The sequence below is a fragment of the Fundulus heteroclitus genome, unplaced genomic scaffold, assembly GCF_011125445.2.
Source record: "Fundulus heteroclitus isolate FHET01 unplaced genomic scaffold, MU-UCD_Fhet_4.1 scaffold_72, whole genome shotgun sequence".
NCBI lineage: Eukaryota > Metazoa > Chordata > Actinopteri > Cyprinodontiformes > Fundulidae > Fundulus > Fundulus heteroclitus.
The window spans coordinates 1,566,133-1,580,232 of NW_023397165.1; the positions used below are offsets into that span (position 1 = coordinate 1,566,133).

The window sequence follows — 14,100 nt, forward strand, 5'->3', positions numbered from 1 at the left end:
GGGATTTCTTGGAAATTTTTTTTATTTTTTCAGTGACCCGAAACTTTTCAGCAGTACGTGCCACCTTAAGCAAACTAAACTAAAAATGTGATTCCAGTATTTTTATTTTTATTTGAAATCACTTTTTTTTAATTTAATTTTGTTATTCGGACTCTTATTTTGAACTATTTCCTGGTGATTGTGCTGCAGCTGCACAGGTGTTCTGAGTAAAGCCTAATTAACCATCTCCGGTGTTGGACCTCCACAGAACCCCAGAGACCTTAAACCTAAAAGGTAGATTTGTAGCACTAGATTTCTTTAGTTTTGCGAATATATATTTTTAGAAGCCATTTTATTATTATTGTTAATTATTATTATTATTTAGTAGAAACAAATAATAGTTGGATTTGAGTTTTTGGTGCACCGTCCTCTCAGGTCTTGCATGTGAGGAGCCTTGATCAGCGACTGGCCTGTAAGTACTAATGTGTCTACTGTTCTCCTTCTGTCTTTCTGTTGTGTTATTTTGTTATTAATGCAAGTTTTATAAACTACCATTAGCTACTCGTTGCCAGCCTTGTTGACACCTGAACAGTGTGGTTTTGTTTGCCTGTTTTTCAAGCTGTTAATGGTTTAAAAAAAGGGGGAAAGGAGGAAAAAAAAGAAATCCGGGGTATATTAACTATAATAGACTGCAGACTTTTTGGCGTGTTCCTTCAGGCTCATCTGCTGGTTTTATTTCTTATCTAATTACAGCGTTTTCACGTCCAAACTGACTTTTTATGCTTCATTCTGCTGAGCTCTCATCAGTGTGCTGATAGACATCTGCTGCTGGTCCTGTTTATCCGTTTCATTTATTTTCATAGAGCTTTAATTACCCTGAAGTTGAGCTTATGAAAGAAACTTTTTCCCGGCTTTCTTAACTTTTATCATTTACTGAGGAAGCTTAAAAACTGCAGACAAAGACTGGTTTGTTTAACTCTAATGTGCAAAACTGAACGCCATGTGATAAACTGTGTTCATTCAAGCTCTTCTGTTTAGAGTGTTTTGTGTGATGATGCCTTTTTAAAAGCCATAAAAAGTTGTAGGTAAAATGAATATTGTTTTAAAATGATCCCAATGTCATGTATGTGGGTTAAAAAAAAAAAAAGATGCCGGCTGCATTGTAAAAAAAAAAAAAAACCCCAACACAAATCATGCCATTGAAAAGTGAAAACCAGCTTTAACCGAAACCAAACAATTGTCTTTCTAATGTCTCAAAGTCTCAAGATAATATTCTGCATTGGAAAAAAAAGACATCTGGATTTATTTTATCTTCAAATAAAACCTTAAATTAATCCTGAAATTAAGATAAGAATCCCTTAACACCTTTATTGAACTCTGGATTGTGGGCTTGACAAATTGAGTTTTAATCTTTTGTTTCAGAATTAGCTGAAAACATTAAGTTATTAGGTTGATTTTAAATAAATTCTTCTAGCCTTCAGGTCAGAGGTTGTACAGCCAGTTGCAGAATCACCAATCCAGCTATGGGAGCCAAAATGGCACCAGTGTCGTTCTTTTTTATATATATATATATATATATATATATATATATATATATATATATATATATATATATATATATATATATATATATATATATATATATATATATATATATATTAGGGCTGGGCAACGATTAAAATATTTAATCGCATTGTATTTACAAACTCCAAGAATGAATTCAAAAGTAGTGTAAAGAGCACTTTTATTTTAATGTTCTGCTGCCATATGAACAAAAGTGTTGTAACATTTGTAGCACTTATTTTATACTGGATATTTTCAACCCATCTATTGAATTTAGTGCACTACTTGATCTTTTCTTCATAAGAGAACAGCAAGCACTGCAGCCAAAATATGGCCTTTTTTGACCTGCTGTATATTAGCCAGTCCCTAAGCTTGATGTATCATGAAACTGTTGACCTTTTGGGTTTTGTGGTTTTTATTTTATTATTACAATTAAATAATAATAATAATAATAATAATGTTATGTTCAGTGTTTTTTCGCTAATCCACCTCTTATATATTTCAATTCTTATGTAATTTTGTCTGTGTTGTGTGCACCTGCCTGTTGCTTTAATCCTATAAATTTCCCCGTCGTGGGATAAAAAAAGGATTAGCTAATGTTATCTTATCTTAAATAACACTTTTTAATATATGTACTGGGTTCTTTCAAGGTCTTAATTACATGTTATGTGTGGGCTCCAGTAACATCCATCCATCCATCCATCCATCCACTGATCTACCTGGATGTTCCCTGGAGGACTGAAACGCCTCAGTCAGAGACGTCTGTGGGTCTGCCGGGGCAATGACAGAAGTTTCGTCTCCTCTCTCCGTTTCTGGGGCTCGACGTTTTCATGTTTTTTCACGTGCTTAGATAAATTTGTTGTGTTTCCACTGAAATGAACCGGCTTTTTACAAAACATACAGCTAGATTTCATTTACGGTATTAAAATAAAGCCAAACGGTGCTACTTCCCCTGTTCATGTTTTTTCGCTGCTGCGGTCTCTCTCAGCTGTTTCTTTGTTAAATTTGTGTGAGAGCTGAGTGGGCGGGCCAGGCTGAGCCTGCGTGCTGATTGGCTGGCGCCGCTGAGCCATGTACGATAGGGGGGGGGGAGCGGGAGAGTGCTGCTGTGACAGCGCGCTGCAGTCAGCGCGTGCTGACTGACACTGACTGAAAGCATGTGAGCAACATGCGTTAATGCGCGATAATATAAATATCGTCGTTAATAGTCTAATGAATTAACGCGAAATTAACGCGTTAACTTGCCCAGCCCTAATAAATATATCTATCTATCTATCTATCTATCTATCTATCTATCTATCTATCTATCTATCTATCTATCTATCTATCTATCTATCTATCTATCTATCTATCTATCTATCTATCTATCTATCTATCTATCTATCTATCTATCTATCTATCTATCTATCTATCTATCTATCTATCTATCTATCTATCTATCTATCTATCTATCTATCTATCTATCTATCTATCTATCTATCTATCTATCTATCTATCTATCTATCTATCTATCTATCTATCTATCTATCTATCTATCTATCTATCTATCTATCTAAAACAAAGTCACTTATTTAAGTTATTAGCCTTATGATACTGGATTTTGGAATTTGGTTTTAAACACAGGTTCAAGTCATGACTTTAAAACCAGCTTTTATAAACATTTGCTTTTCTAAGCTTGGTCCTGATTGGCTGACACAAACAGACCTCCAGCCCTTCAGGTTGGTCAGTGGTGATAGTTTGGCAAGGAAATGTGGTGTTGCATGTAAGGAACCTGTTCTCTGGCTGAAATCTTAGTTTTCTGGCTTCTGTCCCTTTCCTGCAGCTCTAACGTGTTCATTTTTTAACAGCTTCAGCAGCCCAGTTTGCTTCATTACCTTGTGTTGCACAAAAAAACATTGTTCAGTGGACATCTTGGCTTGTTAAATATTTAAGCTCCGGGAGGAACTCTTTATCAATTTCCGTTTAAAATCTTTTTCTGTTCTTTTTCTTCTGAAGGAAACGTTAAAATGCTGAGTTTCCTAAAAGTTCCACCAGCCGTTCTCTCCTCGGTTCCTCTCTCCTTTGGCGCTCCTCTCAGGGATTCTGCATAGGCCCGGTGGCCACTTCAACAGAAACTTTAGCTAAAAGACTGAAGTAAAACCTGTGATGTGCACTCTTCTCCAAAGGCTTCTATGCCTTTTCTGCTGAGCAGGGTTTTCTTTCTTCACAGAGAATAAAAATTAGGGCACGTGGAATACTGTAATTCAAGTTGGATATGAAAAGTTCGGTCATTTGGTTAAATTTTTAACAGGATATATGGGCTCCCACCATTAGCAACTACAAAAGATTCCTATATTAGGATGTTACTTGCTAGAAAGGCTGGGATTTAGCTAATTTAATATTCCTCTTAACTACGTTTTCTGTCTTTCTCACTTTAAGGGGAAAATTACATGCGTGTGGCTTTTGGATTGATGGATGAATGCAGAGCCTGGAGGCAACAATTTCAACTTACAAGTGAGTCAGTCTGTGATTTCAACCCAGCTTTCATGTCAGGCTGAAGATGACACCGGCTCATGCACACAGTTATGATCGGCCGGTTTGTCAATCTCTGGTTTTATTATTAGTTTTCACTGCCACTTTACTTCGACTGGACCTCCCAGATGAACGGTGTCTGTCTTTTGTGTGGTTTTGTGAATATCCATCTTCATATTTCTCTCCCTTAATGGGAACATAATCTTTTTGTATGCCAAGCAGTGTCTGAGCTGTTAAGATGTAGTGTGCCTCTCTGCTTGGCAATGAAAGGCAAGCCATCTTCACACTCTTGCTTTTATCTCAATCAGCTGTGCGACAGTGACTCTGTTTCTAAGCCTTTTCGTGCGTTATTTACATTGTTTGAACATACTTCAGTCTGTTTTCCGTCAGCCAGTTTTGAACAAATGTGCCGTCCAAAAAATTTTTTTTCATCGATCCGCCGCCATAGAAATAAATTGGGTTCCCTTCTGAAGTCCTGCATCTAAACCAAGTAAATGTGATGTTTGAGATAAAACTTTGAGAATATACAGTAGTCTTATCCTTAAACAGAAGATTTTTAGCATTATGATAAAATAATGTATTTTATAACTCTTTTACTAATCACTACCTGGTACAGAAAAAAAAATATTGTTAAAACTACTATAAAGTTTGAAGGCACTGGTTTTACCAGCTCATCTTGAACGTGTGACTAGTTAACAGGGTTATGTTCTCGCAGCAATAAACCTAGTGATATTAAAACACCATGATATTTCTCGTCAAATTGAACGCTGTCTCATGATCCAGTTGGTGCTGCCATGGAAGTGTAAGCTTTGGTTTTAATCCTCGGAAAGATAGGAGTTTGAGCCTTAAAACTCTAATTTTATATTTGATGTTCTTATTTCATAGTAAGAAAGGAAGCTATTTACTCTGGTGTTTGGTAGTTGGCTGTCGAACACAAATACTTCTCCTGGGTCTAACTAACAACATTCAGCAGGCCTCTTGCGCTATTAGTTTATGGTTAAATCTCTTAGTTATAGAGCTAGGCTACTAAATTAGGCAGATGGCCTCTCTTTAACGATCTCAGGTTTTCTTAAACAGAAGTAGACTATAGGTTGATGTTGTCATGCCATGTTTTTGGATGAGTTGTCGCAAAATCTAGTTGGATGGTCAATAACTTTTTATATCCTCTTGAATCTGTTAATTCCTGGCTCAGAGCTTACAGATGTATTTTGGAAAATTAAAATATTGCTGAACAATTAAATAACTTCTATCACCCATTTCAGAAAATAAGACTCATAAGTTCTTGTAAACTTGATGGTTTATAGATATTTAAAACCTAAGTCAGTCTAAGAAAATGACACCAATTGTTTTTTTTCTAAAGCATTTCTAATGTATAAATGTTATGTTATGCCAATTTTATGGCCTACACAATCCCAGGGAACTTTGCTGACTGGACAGATGTCAAGACAGTCGCTGACATCCTCCACAAGGAGAGCAAGCCACAGAAGGTCATTGCTATAGAAGCTGGTTGTTCAGAGTGCAGGGTCACAGAAAGCTGAACAGGAAAAGGTGCACAGACAAACATGATCACAGCTATAAGAGGCTTGTTAAGGAAAATATATTCAAGAATTTGGGGGAGATTCACAAGGAGTAGACTGAAGTTGCAGTTCTGCACAACAAAAGCCAGTACACACAGATAAATCCTACACATGAGCTACAGATGCAGCATTCCTTGCATCGAGTCACTCCTGAACAGAGATGTCAGTAGAAGCATCTTACCTGGACCAAGGAGAAGAAAGAACTGGCCTGTTGCTCAGTATCTTTTCAGGTGAAAGTAAACTTTGTATTTTATTTGGAGATCAATGTCCCAGAGTCTGGAGGAAGAGTGGAGAAGCACAGAATCCATGTTTGAAGTCCAGTGTGACGTTTCCACAGTTGAAGATTTTGGGGGGAAGGTTATGTAATCTGCTGGGGTTGGTCCTCTGTATTTTCTTAAGTTCAGTTAACACAGCCATCTAGCAGGAAATTTGAGTGATTCATGCTTACTTCTGCTGACAAGCTGAATGGAGATGTTGATTCATGTTTAAGGAGGACTTGGTACCTTCCCACACTGCTTCAATGACCATGCCATTACTGTGCTTGATTGGCCAGCAAACTGGCCTGCCCTGAACCCCGCAGAGAAACGCTATATTGTCAAGAGGAAGATTAGTCATCAGGCCCAACAAGGCAGATCACCTTGCTGTGCCATTACACACGGTTTTAAGTCACTTAATGTTTAATAAATAACTCTCGGTCTGTTAGGTATTGTCCGGTGAATATAACAGGATCAACCATACCTCCTCAATAAGAAACATTTCTGTTGTTTCCTTACTCAGTCGCTCTCAGCAACTATCTTAATCGCTCTTAAGCTAAGATTCCTCTGTAGGAATTTTTAGGTTGAGATGGGAGCTCTCTGAGAGGACTCTGAGAATCTTTGAATATGGGCACAGGAGAACTGACTTGAAATGTAAGTGGGGTCGCTGTTTAAATTGACAGGAAACTGTAAAAAATATCACACTGAATAAAAAACAAATATTCAGAGAAGGTGAGCTTTTTTCACCCTGAAAGTTACATGGCTCCCAGGAAGTGTGAAGTTGTGCATAACTAAAGCAAGAAACCTTACTTTTTTTATAGGTATTTGAAAATGTGACAAGTATTCATAAAGTTCGGATTGCATACTGTCATTGCTCTGCAATCAGTTTTATATGGAAAAATCAGTTTCTGATGGAAACATTTGTAGGAGGAAGAGCGAGATTCAGTAGATTTAGCAGTGTAATGAGTTGAATGAAATAAACAAGTTGAAGGCAGAAGTTTATTAAGGGTGATATAAAAAGGCTTAAGTATTTTTTTTTTTGTAAAATTTTCTTATGAGTTTTGTTAATTGGATGTTCCCACCAAATCTATCGTTTTTTTAAGATATAAACTAAATATTTAAATTAAAATCTTATCTATTTTTTACTGAAACTGGTGAGAAGAATTTTTTTGTATTTTATTCATGCGTAAATCATTAATCTGCAGCAAAGAGAAGTGGAAAATGGGCATTATTCTTAGATTTTCCTAAACATGCATCTACTAATGCAACTATTATACTGTGACTGTAAGAGGCGCTGTTTCTTTAGCCTGACAACATTTTTCTAAGATATAAAAATAAGTTTGACTCTGAATTTCTGTCTTTTATGCACCCGATATCTAACACCTTGACCATACATGGGCTGTGAGAACATGGGGGTGAAACCTATAAATTATTGGTGTTTCAAACCCCCCCCCCCCCCCCCCCCCATTCTCAAAAAAACAACTAAGTTCTGGCCAATCTATCACACCACAAAAGTTATCTCAAGTTAACATTTTAAAAAGATTGTCTTTCATTCAGGCTTCTGTTGCAAACAAAAAACAAACCCAAAAGCTTTTGGTCACTGTTCACATGCTGCAGATTGGGTAGAGGTGGCCTGATGGTTAGAGCAGTGTGCTTGCATTACCTGTTTTGAACCCTGTAGACTGCTACTCTGGGTTCCTGAGCAAGATTAGCCCCCAACTTAAAACTACATTTTTTTTCCAATGGTATTTGGTATTTAATAGGGTTAGGGTTTTTATCCTATAAATAAGTTTTGCTAAATTCTCTAACTTTCAGCCTAGCTTGGTGTGTGTGTGTACTGTTGTTACTGTTGGGGGACAAATGAAGGTGAGCGATCACCTGGCTGTGTTCTGTTTAATCGGACTGAGACTGCTTGCCTGAGGCTAACGCGGCTCTGTTGTACACACATGCTGCTGGCTCACTCACATCTCTAGTGCAACAATTACCCAAGCAAAAGTATTGTGCAATTTGGAGTCATTTTTCTATGATAGGAAAAATGCTGCAGTTGTGCCAAAGTTCACAGTCCTCTCCAAAGCAACTGAAAATGGATGATCCAAGGGTTTTTTTTTGTTTTTGTTTTGTTTTTGACTGAACATTTTTGTCTTTTTCCTCCTGTTCTTCTTAAACTCCTTGCTGCTAAGAGGAAGTGATGATTTGTGAGCTACATTTAAAGTTCCTGTGTGTAATATTTACTCCCATCTAGCGGTGTGCTAATTAAGTTACAAAGGGATGAGAAGTGCGTTCTGGTGCCTCACCGTTAAGTGTGTAGTAACTTCTACGGAAGCTGCGGCACGTCAAAAATTTGACAATATCATCAGTTGCTGTCCTGAGGGGACGCTTGAACTCATGCAGAATGTTAACTGTTGCAACAGAGCTTTTCCAGTGTTGGCTAACAAACTAGCTGTCTTTGCAGGGAGGACAGAGTAGTTGCTGGAGTAAACTGCCGTGTTTCCAACGTAACACCAAAATAAATAAACTATAGTTATATTTTATTAAGATGCCTGTCCAGTAGAAAGCCTGCAACCTCTGCATTTGTTTTGAAGCCCTCCTCATGAGTTGTCTCCACCTGGTGGTAATAGCTGCGGTGATATAGACTCTTGTTTTCTTCTTTCTTGGTTACTTTCTCTTCTCTCTCTCTCTGGGCAAAGAGTATGGATGATCATCCATTTCAACAGAAAACGGCAAATAGAATTATCTACGGTCGTCTATGCTTGTTTTATACTTCTCCACGGACATGTCTTCATAAACGGGTAAAATGTGTAAAGCTTACAAATTTGTCCTTTTTCGGCTACTGTAATCAAAAATGGTGACGCAACATGGGGTCTTCCAGTAGGGTGCATCGCCACCTATGTATTTATAAAGTACTAATTTTAAGCTATGAGAACGTTATTTTTGAGGCGAACATGTATTTATGAAAGCAGTACTTGAATTTTGCTAATAAAAAGCAAATTACACACTGTCCATTTTTTAAGGAAATTCTTTAGATAAACCAATAATTTACCATTTAACCATTAACAATATTTTAAAGTAGTTTAACCAATAATAGTCGAACCAATAAAGTACTGTGAAGAGATGAAATAAAAAAAAACCCTTAACTATAGGTTTTGTGATTAATCACTTATCAAATGGCAGTATGTGATGCGTTAAGCAAGGATTTTAGTTCATAGATCATTGTGCTGCATTTATTTGCACTCAAACATTTGATAACATTTAATACTGGTTTAGACATCATATATTCCTATTCCAGTTTGATTTAAAGGAATCTTTTTTTTCCTTACACATAAACAAATCTAACTTCCCCAGGTCTATAAAAGAATACATTTCTCATTGTAGGAGCTGCCGTCCTTCTGGTTCCCTCTCTAAATTGGGGGGAGAAAGCCAGCAAACTATCCAGTTTTTTCTTTTTAATTGCAACAATGTTTTTTTGTTTTTCCCCAGCTCAGTCATTGTTGAAGGATTTCCCTCATGAATTTTGGTGCTCAGGTTTGCATGTATTTTTTGAGACATGATGCATTTTCTCGTACAATCAGATATTTAAAAGAGAACCTTTCTCCAGAAATCTCTGAAAGTATTTAGTAATTAAAATAATGGCTTGTTGCAGACCTAAAATGTCACCATCTTTTCCTCTGGTAATGAGGCATTTCAAACTGGCTCAGAGAAAAATATTAAATGGATTCATCTGCAGTGAAAATGGTGAATTACTCCATTTCATTATGGGCCAAAATTTGTGACATGTCACGGTAAGAAAAGTCGAGGTGTAAATAATGAAATTACTGCAGGTACTCTTTCGCCTGCTGGGTCACAGTCGCACTGTCGGCGCTCACAGGAACACTTGAAAAGCATGGAGCCATCATTAATGTTGTTAGTGGCACCTGTGCTTTCTCCATGACGAGTCACAGTGGCCTCTTCTTGACCCGGAAAACTGGGAAACCGCCTTTAACAACTCAAAACACACACAAGCACATTGTCTTTTAAATGCACAGATGTCTTGAGGGGTGATGAAAAAAACATTTCTTTCCAGTCAACATAATACAAACCGTTGTACTGTAACAGGCTACATAACAAAAACACTTTATAATCCTCGCTTCAGGAGAGGCACGTTTATTTTGACTCTATGCACTATGTGCTTGTTGATGGAGATGAGCATAACCTTCAATAGTGCATAGATGACTGCCAGCATGTTATGAAGATGTATGAAACTGAAGTGAGAACAGTTTGGTGTGCTTGGAGGTGGAGTCTAACCTGGCAAACCAGATTAATAATCTGTAGCACTCTACGTTCTACACGTTAGTCTGGGACTGCTCCCATCAAATCCGTTGGGAGAATGGAGGGACATTTGTTAGAACTTTCTGAGCTGATTGGGCAAAACATCTAGTGCCTGCCTACCAAGGATTGGTTTTAGCCAATCATGATGTCAAATGAAAATGTATGCAGCGGGCGCTATGAGAAACATCAAGTTACACTGGTCAAGGCACTTCTTGCTGTTCTTTCAAAGAAGAAATCATGGATTCTGACTAAACAGATGTGAAGGCAGCAGCTGTGTGTGTGTGTATCCTCCTGCGCTTATTTAGGTTCTTGGGTTCGGCTGTGAGCTTGGCAGCTCTTGCTTTAAGCACAGCTGTATGTCCCGCTTTAAACTAATACCCTGTGATTGACCCCAGCTGTTTTATCCCAGACAATTTATGCGGGAGCGTGGCAAGATAGATGCTCATGTTTGAAAGCACAAGTACCGCGAGAATTCGGCTTACAGGTTGGGTGGAGTTTTTCTACAGGTTTTCTTAAGCAGTTGTAGAGATGCAAAGATATGATGTAGCTATTTTGGCTTTACTTTAAGTCTGTTTTTGTGATATTAGGTGTTAAATATTATATATTTACTTTCCCATGTAGCATTTGTATTAACTTTTTTTTCCTGTGTCCATCAGTCTGATTGGAGATCAGTGGACTCGAAGCAGGATGTTATCCTGACCCTTCTGTGATCAGAAATTGACATTGGCCAATGTTAAGGCTGAGCTTTGAAGGATTTAGTTATTTTTAAGACGGCTTTATCAAGAATAAAGACACTTTATTGTCTGAGTTACCATAATGAAATGTTTGATAAGACAGACACTGGCTCAGATTGCACATAACATACAGACACAACAAGACATAATCTTATGAGCTCAAAGCAATTGCTTTTATGTTTTGGTGTATGTTTAATTCTTGTCCTAAATGAAAGCAGCAATAAATATTTGCTAAGCATCTGCAATAAGAAAGCAGAAATGACTGTTTTTCCTGGCACAAAACCCAGCACAGGTGAAAACAATCTCCTTTGTGCACAAAGACTCTGCTCTCCATTGGTCTTATGTGACATTTTCAAAAAATCAATACTTTGTTTGTGTGTGACATTTGTAAGAAGTTCATAATTTGTTATGGCTGCAGATTTAATAGTTGAGAGCATACGAGAGAAGGTTGAACCAGTGATCCAAACTCTGGATCATGACAAGTTCTGATTACACCCATGTTTGCCTCTTTCCAAGAAATCGTTCCTGGCTTTGAAGGCGGAGGCACCGAGCAAATAGCAGAGAGCTCATGTGGGGCAGTGGAAAAGGAAATTATCCTTATGACCTTGGGTTGGAGAGGTTGTGGTGTTGTCAGGCTTGTGCTCTAGATGTGGAGTGCTTGCTTTAAATGAATCAGTTTTTCTACCATTACACTGGTTCAGATTTAAACATTAGGAGAGCTCTGAGAAACCTAAATTGAATGTTTGAGAGAAATTGCGGAGGAAGGAGGTATGATGATGGGATGCTTATTTGAAATCCAGGGGCCTGAAAATCTTTTTATCTTTAATACGATTTGGAAATATTTTTCCATGGTTTGAGCTAAGCACTTTGAAAAAATGAATAGGTAAAACATGTTTATGCAGTAGTAAAAACCTATAAAACTAAAGTGTTTAATGCGCTCCTCAATCAAACCCAGCATTAACTTAAGCTACAGCAGCTCAGCTGTTAGATTAGACCACACGAGCTAGCCTCCATCCACACTAACAGAATTAGATCCAAGACTAAATGATGCAACTTAACCATTTGTTCCTTTTTAACTGTAAAAACTGAACCCTGCAGACTGGGAACATCCCTTAAGAGCTGCCCTTGCACGCAGGCTCATACCCAGAGTTAGAACCCTAGACCTGCGCTGCCTTCATCTTGTGGTTTTCTTTGCTTTTTCTGTAGTGCCTTTCTATATGGGAATTATCCTCTTATTACTAGATCTTCAGTTTCTGATTAGTTGCCTCCCGCTGTTGGTGGACTCCTGACCAGTCCTTCAAAATTAGCTGTACAGAGATGGCTTGCTAGAGGAGGCCAGTATAGATGAGGGACCCTACAGTCAGGGCTGCTGTGCTTCATGTGCAGAATGCCATTGTTTGCTTGCTGACATTATCTTTCTGTTTTTTCTAAGGTTGTCTCTGCTTTGTTTCACTGATTTCTTTTTTTTTTTTTTTTTTTTCTTCTTTTGTAGCCAAGAGACTACATTGGTTTAAACACAATTTGTGATTTTTAACCACTGAATTTAGTCTCTACCCTTATGTAGTTTGAATTGTGTATTTATTGTTTTGACTTTTTGTCTGATTATTGGTGTATTTACTTGTATTGCTTTGCGCTTATACATTGAAAGCCGTCACCTATTCTTGTTAAACGGTCTTTTTAGGTTTTGTGATTTAATGATGCGTCCACAAGCCGTGACGTACTTCTGTCATCTAAGATCACAATTTGGTTCATGTTAACTCTTCTTGCACTTAACCAGATTTCCTTCTCAAGCATCAACTTTGAAGACAAAATGTTAATTTCCTGCCTTTGGTCCTGTTTACACGTTTTTTGGTGAAAACTGAACCTTTTTGTTTTCTACTGTTCGTGTACACCACATGTAGATATGTTGAGAGAAACGGAAGCAATTATTTTTTACAACTGATCATTGTTGTTTGCACAGGGCCTGTATCCCACCCGCTGTTCAACAAATGGCAAGTTAACTTCACCTGTGTGCTGCATAAATGTACATATACATATAAAATATTAAAATGGATGAAGTAGAATTAATGTTGCAGCAGTAAGTTGTGAACTTGTGCAGCTGCCAAGTCTCTTTGAGAAAATAAAACTAAAAGTACAGTCGTACCATCAGCTTTTTCTTTTTTTTATGAAGTTTACAGCTTTTTGCTAATACGTGAAAGCAAATAAACTTTTAAGGGGCCTAATCATGTACTATGACTTTATAAATTTCTAGTCCAGTAGCTCATTTTGGTTGCATACAAAGGTTTTTCAATCAACCGGTTGTGCCCTATTGCCTTATTATATTTAGTTTTTGCTCTTTGTCAGTAAAAAGTGCTTTGGTATGGAGGTCCAAGTCTTCCATATTTAAAAATAAATACATAAATAAATAAATGCTCAATAAATAAATAAGCATACAATTAATTGCCACCAAATTAATACATGTAGGTAGAAATTTAATTATACAGTGAGACATAAATGTATATATCTCTTTTAATTAGCTTCTTTATTTATTCGCCTTTGTAATAATTATTGTTCGTTATGATCTTCAACTTATTAATTACTTGGTTTTTTTAAGTATTTATTTATGTGCATGTTATGTCTGTTTTATTCTTCCTTTGTATTTTTTTACCCTTTAGATTTCTGTGACGCTATTTATTTCTGCCTGTCGTTTTTACATTTTTGCATTTATTTATTTATGCATTTATTTTTAAATATGGAAGACTTGGTCCTCCATACTTGGGTGTATATTTACCATAATGACTATGTGACCGGATGTAGTCATTATTGTGCCTGAGCACAATGGGTAAACGAGTAGAAGAAATGCCGAGTGAGTCAGCAACATCCAGCTGAGGTGCAAAAGAGTTTGAGTAACTCCAGCTGTGTATGTTGTGCCTTTTTTAGGATCACGTAAACACTATCAGGACAAACCCTTGGCATATATTTTATTTAAAGATCAATTTTTTATTTTTTTGTGATCATATTGCGTGACCAGGCCCCTTAAAGACAATGGTCTTAGATTGGGGAGCCTCACATTGGTTAGGATCAACAGAATCCCAAGGGGTTGAAGATTTAGTCAACGCTATGAGCATATTTGTGCTCATAAGTCCTAAGACATTATATTGATTTAAGCTAAAGACTTTCGCAATCTTCATTGTCTAA

At 37.1% G+C, this 14,100-nt stretch overlaps 1 long non-coding RNA gene across 1 annotated transcript in view; it reads left to right on the forward strand.

Annotated features, from left to right (window-relative positions):
* Window positions 1-289: 289 nt before the first annotated feature.
* LOC110369578 overlaps window positions 290-14,100 on the forward strand; it is a 39,580-nt gene continuing 25,769 nt past the window's right edge. The window contains exons 1-2 of the long non-coding RNA XR_002429196.2: window positions 290-451; window positions 3,961-4,035. This is a non-coding gene — a long non-coding RNA (uncharacterized LOC110369578). The remainder of the gene's footprint in view (window positions 452-3,960; window positions 4,036-14,100) is intronic.